We start from the raw sequence: 6,352 nt of genomic DNA, 5'->3' as shown, positions 1-6,352 counted from the left end.
AACCTAGAGCAAGCGCATAAGCGGTGGTCTAATCAACCTAAGCACTTCGCAAAGCACCTACGCTAATCACCTAATAAAACACTAAGCACTATGTAAGTGAAGATCACTAAAATGGTGTATCAACACCCATGGTATGTTTCCTCAGCTCCACTCTTACTAAATGGCCGGTTGGGGGTGTATTTATAAGCCCCACTGAGAAAGTAGCCGTTGGGGACGAAATCCCACTTTTCTGCTACTGGCCGGACGCTGGAGTCGTACGGATCGGACGCGTCCGATCGTCCCGACCGTTGGAGCCGCGAACAACAAATCGAACGCTACCAGCGTCCGGTCACTTGCCACCGGACGCGTCCGGTCGTAATTTCGTCGCTCTGGAACCTCTTTGTACTCGATCGGACGCTGTTGTCCTGCGTCCGGTCGATTTGCCGCCAGCGTTCGGTCAATGCTGAGTGTGTTGGTGGGTTGATGAATAGTGCCATCGGTGCGTCCGGTCGATTTACTTGTTCAGCGTCCGGTCACTGCTGCTGACGCCTGCTGTTGCCGAGCCACTGATTGGAGCATCCGATCACTTTCCTCTAGCGTCCGGTCCAGCGTCCGGTCACTTCTGTGAGCTCATTTCTTCGCGATCTTGCGTGCGGCTTGGTTCCTATCTTCGTGTTTGGACTTTACTTGATATCTTGGGTCTTCTCTTTGTGTTTCTAAGGTCTTACTTATGGTGTTGATCATCGGATCATCACGTCGCCTTCGTCTAAGTCACGTCTTGCACCCTATTGAACTACAAAACAAACACTTGCAAATTCATTAGTCCAATTTGGTTGTGTTGATCATCAAACACCAAAATCCAAAGTAAATGGGCCTAGGGTCTATTTTCTTTACACACAGTAAAAGAGTCACGCAACCAGAACATGTCTTCTCCAACAGCCTATGCAAAAGTCCTCACCCCGCCCCGCCCCGCTCCTCGCTCCCTGCCTCGCCCCGCCCCGCTCCTCGCCACGCCGGCGGCTCCCCGCCGCAGTCCCGCCTGGCGCTGCACTCTGACGCAAACAGCAAACAAGCACAGACTAATGGAAACAAGGAACTGAAGAAGAACACAGACGACGGGGTTACTCACCGTGTGCGGACTCCGGGGACGCAGAAGGCGCGGCCTGCCGAGGCTTTGGACAAGGAGCGCTCGGCTCTATGCCCACCTGTGCCACTCGGCAACTGGAGCCAAACGTCGAAGTGCTTCAACAGAAGCCCAACACAACCCGAACGAAGAACAGAGCAAGGCCGAGCGCTATGAACAGTAGCTCGCCTGCAAGAAAATCGACTGGATCTCCATCAAATCAAAACAATTTGCTCCTAACCTTTGCACAGATGAAATTCAGCTTAGCACGAACCTATTCCCTAAAAATCATTGTCTGTGATTGACCCAAACTCCGGGAAACTCAAATTAAGACCAAGAACATGAGTTTTTCCCAAAATGAAAATCATCTTGGATCTTGATGCACGAGTGGAATTAGCTCAAATCACTTGGGGATCTTGTTCATCACTCGATAAGGCATCAATCTGTCCAAGCAAAATCCAAAGAAAAACTCAAATCCATCAAGAACCAAGAGAGGGAAGTACCGAAAACCAAGGACTCGGGCACGAAACAGCTCAGACTAAAAAATCGAACCCTAGAGGGCAACGTGAGGAAGGGGCATCACTTCCCAACACAAATCACCAGTTGAATACACAGACAAGTGTTCAATCTGTCGAGGTCAGGGCCGATGTAGTTGGTGCTGAGGTCGACGGAGCGCAGGCGCGGGAGGCGGCAGAGGGCGTCGGCGGGGAAGGAGCCGACCAGGTTGAGGTTGGGGAGGGAGACCTCGGTGACGGCGCCGTAGTTGTCGCAGGTGACGTCCGTCTAGGCGTAGGGCGTGGCGTGGCTCGTGTTCTAGTCGGCGAGTGCGTCCGCGGCAGCCAGAGATTTGCGTCGTCTCTCTCGAAGACGCTTATTTGCGTTTCGCATCGGGTGGTACGCAAAATAGGTCCGCTGTTTGGATCTTCTATTGGACCGTATTTTTGGGTAAGCAAAACACTGTGTACGGCGCATTTTACGTTTAGATTGCACTATTGGAGACGGTCTTAGTCTCCTAATTCCATCCGAGCTACTGCCCCATACTTGCAACGCACGCCCCAGCAGATGCTTCCCCTTTTTGTCAGATGAAACTACCGTCTATTCTATTCTGCAAGCTTCTCTATATGTCTGCGAAACCACTGCTTTATGTGATTCGGCCTCTCAATCTCCCCTCATAATTGCATTGACCACTATGAAAGCACAAGGAGGTTTGAAAGCGAAAGGAAAAACGTTGCTGCTAGTTGAAAGGGCAGAATATATTCTACACGAAGTGCTGGTAGTTGGAAGGGCAGAAATATATCTTTTGCTTGAGCACAGAATAATAGTGCGTAGATCCATGTATGTTGCATACATGTTTTCACCTTGGAGATTGTTACCGTTCTTTTATTTGTCAAAAGTAGCAAATGGGATATTCACTTTCACTAAAATGCGTTAATAAGCATATTTGTTGGGTCCACCGAAATCTCATCTATAATTTAGGGCCGTTGCTTTTGCTGATTCATTTTCGCTGAAAAATGTTTTACTGATTCATTTTGTTCACTATCATTTAAATGAATTTTACCTAAAAGTTGGCCTTTGTTGTTTTGCAGGTATTGATTTCATTGACAGTGAAGTTGTTGATGATGTTGTGGTACCATATTTGAGTGAGGTAGACTGTCTTCTTACTAGTAGTCCAATCGCATCATACTACTCAGAAAACATAGCACAACTAATTGCTGCTTCTGTTACGGCACGGGGAGTTCTTTTTGGAAATGCTCATGTCACGCCATCAAAGTATTTATTAGACCGTCTGTATTACTTTATATGACAGAGCTAAGGGACTTTTCACTTTTTACTACGATTTGTCCTAGGACTGTCTCTGTCGGTGTTTTTGACCACCCACGAGTAAATTTATATTTACGTATCTGGTTTCGATGATGTGTTCGGAAGACACAAGAGTTTATACTGGTTCGAGCGGAACGTCCTTACGTCTAATTCGCTGCTGCTCGTGTTACGGGCACTTGGTTTACAATAGGGATTACAAATAGGCGGAGAGGTAAAGGATCCCAAGTCTCTAGTGGAAGGAGTGAACGGGTGCTGAGAGCTCGATTGCCGCTCAGCCGTGTGCTCGTGTCGTGCTCTTGTGTTTTTTCTCGATCCCCAGCGTGGGACGCCCTGCTTCCCCTTTTATAGGCGAAGGGAAAACATAGGTTACAGAGGTGGAAAAGGAGAAGAACGAGAGAGAAGAAGGCTTCCAGGGTGGCCGGGTCCTTCTTCTCCTTCATGCGGGTCCCACTGATCCTGTAGATGTCAACATGGACGGCTCCATGTCGCGACCCTGTTTGTCACTGGCGCCATGCGCAGGCATCACCTACCGGTCATGGCATTCCACTACGTCTCGGCGGACGTCGTGGTGAACTAACGCGCCTGTCAGCGTCCGTACGAGGATTAGGCAGAACAACACCGGCACGTCCGACACTGTTATTGATGTGAATCCTCAGGTATGACTCGTCATGGCCATGGGTTACATCGAGGCGTGCCAGCCTCTTCTCTGACGTTAGAGTTTTGACCCATGCCCATACGCTTGGACCTGGAGTGGTTGGCGGCGGTATGGGTCCTCGTCGGACGAGACAGAAACCAAGTCCTTAGGGTCAGGCGAGATGGAGGTGCACTCAAGGGGTCAGGCGAGACAGAACCCACGTCCTTGGGGTCGGGCGAGACAGAGCCCGCTGCCTTGAGGTCGGGCGAGACGGAGCCCACAGCCTTGGGGTCGGGCGAGACCTTTTAATGTGTCTCGAGCCATCCAGAAAAGTCAGCGTGGGCGCTAACTTTCTTGCTTTGGGTATCCCTAATATCGATACCCGACAGTAACCCCCGAGCCTGTGGAGGAGTAGATTACTCCTTTGGAGGCTTTTCTGGACGAGAGGACTCTAAGGGCCTTAGCCTTTATTTTGTAGCCCGCGGTGTGTCCTGGTAGGACGGTGATTCCCTTTTGTCGCAATCGGTCTTCTTGGAGGCATGTAACCGTTGGATCCGAAAGGTTGGAAAGATTGTTCTTGATTCCGGTCCCCTAGGATCCGATTGGTCCGCCGTTGTACTACGATCGCACGTTCGGTCTCCTTGTGAGTCTAACTTCCATCGAGCCCCTGCGCGTAGCGGGAGCCCGGTCGAGGGTCGGCTCGTCTTTGTGATCGTCATCCCTCAAGCATTTTTTTCGATAAAATGGAGGGGCTGAGCCATACCACATTTTTCCTTGGTGGACAAAATATGGTGCTCGGTGAGCTGTTAATGGGCTAGTCCGAGTGGGGTCCTGGCTCACCATTCGCGAGGGTCCGGCATGGGTTAGCTGGTGACCAATTCTGGACTCTTGGCGGCCAATCCATATAGTTCTTAGGTCCGTTCGGCCGGTCCCAAAGGCTCGTTGCCTTTCTTCGAGGAAAAACCATGGATTGGGAACTGACCAAGACTCGAACATGGGCCAAGATGCCCGCGACATTCGTGCTCCTGGGTACTGGCCGCTAGTGGGCCCATCCCTTTCTACCCCTCGCTCTAAGGGTCCCCTAGAGCGACTGTGAACCCGTCGATGGGCCAGCCTTCAAACTCCTAGTCCTTAATGGGCCGTAGGAGCGTTTTTAGCTCTGTATCTCTCCTTACATGCGACGGTTCTTGGCCCATCGACCGAGCGAACCATCATCCGGCGTGTTCTTTGAGGGCGCTGCCAGAGATAGCATGCACACGATCTTTGGAGGGAGGTGGCGTGACATGGCGTAGCGGGCACGTGAATCTAGGTGGATGGTTCGCCTTCTCGCCCCGCTCCGTCCTATAAATAGCGGCCTCCCCCTTCATGTTTCTGCACACCAAAATCACAGCCTTACCTTCTCCGTTTCTTCGCTGACGCCGTTCGGATCTGCCATGCTTGCTCATCCACCGCCAGAGCCCTAGATCTATAGCTTCCGCTACGAATCGGTCCTTATGTGACTGAGGCGAGTATCTCCCACAGGAATCCTCTCCAGGCATCCCTGCCATGATAAACTACCTTCGTAGTTTACCACTACTCGTCCCATATCAAGGTTTAGTTTTAGGTTTAACAAGTTGTAGGTTCCACTATTATCCCTAAATCTAGTCATGGTGTGGAGCTCATAAAATAACAAGATAACCATTTATCTTAGTCATATCGCATTAACCGAGCTTATTCTCTAGGGTAATAATCTCATAGTCATGTTTTAGCATTTCAGTGGTTTAAAGCAAGATGGTAGGGATGGGAGCTAGGACTTGCCTTCGTCGTTATCACCTTCTGGCACGTCTACGAAATTCGGGTCTTCGTCCTCCTGACGATTACCGTCGTCTGTCGGATGTATCGGTCGAATAAGACTACCGTTATACGTGAAAGAAAAGGCAAAAGCAAACATAGAACTATATGGTGGCACTAGGTGCAAATGGTAGGGTTTGATTTTAGATGAATTTTAGAAGTGGTTTCATGCAAAAAGAAGTTAGGGTTTAAAAGTTATGTATTTAGAAGTTTATTCTATAGCTAATTAACTAGGGGGAATTTTCTATGCATTTTCTGGTGCATAAAAATAGGTGCGAACTACATGGTTAATTTCCTTAGTGCATCTAGTTTATTTACAAATTTTTTGGGAATTTTTCTAAGCTAAGAGAATGCATTTTTAACACTATGTGTACACTAGCCGGGTGTACCCAGTATTTTCTAAAGCGTACCCCACGTTGTGTGTGTGTGTGTGTGTGACAGGTGGGCCACCTACGTGCATCAGTAGTGATGGCGGTATTGGCGGGGCATGGGCCCACGTGTCAGTGAGGGAGAGAGAGAGAGATGGACGGGGACGGAGGGTGACGGCAACGCCGTTTCCTCCTAGTCCCACCTAGCGGAGACAGGGGAGGGGGAAGAGGGGAATGGCGGCGGACGGAGGTGCCCGCGCCGGTGACGAAGTAGGGGAGGGGGAGCAGGGCTCACTAGAGCGGCTTACGGCGGCGGCGTCAGCCTTCGGGGGTGGTGGATGTAGGGTGGACGGGGTTCGTGGGGTCACGCCGCCGCTGGTGGCGGGGTCGCCGTGCCTCCATTGACCTCCGCTGGCACCGGGGTGGCGCTGATAGGCGTTGACGACATGGCCGTGTCGCGTACGGCTGTCGGCCGCGAGGAGGACGACGAAGCCGACAAGTAGGGCCCGGGCGTCAGTAGGAGAGAGGGAGAAGAAGGGGGAGCGGGTGAGGCCGGGCCGAGCTAGGCCGCGGCTTGCTGGGCCAGCTCGTGCGGGA

Source organism: Miscanthus floridulus, chromosome 1, assembly GCF_019320115.1.
Source record: "Miscanthus floridulus cultivar M001 chromosome 1, ASM1932011v1, whole genome shotgun sequence".
NCBI lineage: Eukaryota > Viridiplantae > Streptophyta > Magnoliopsida > Poales > Poaceae > Miscanthus > Miscanthus floridulus.
The sequence above is the reverse complement of the archived record's forward strand: the minus strand, read 5'-3'. Positions refer to the sequence as shown.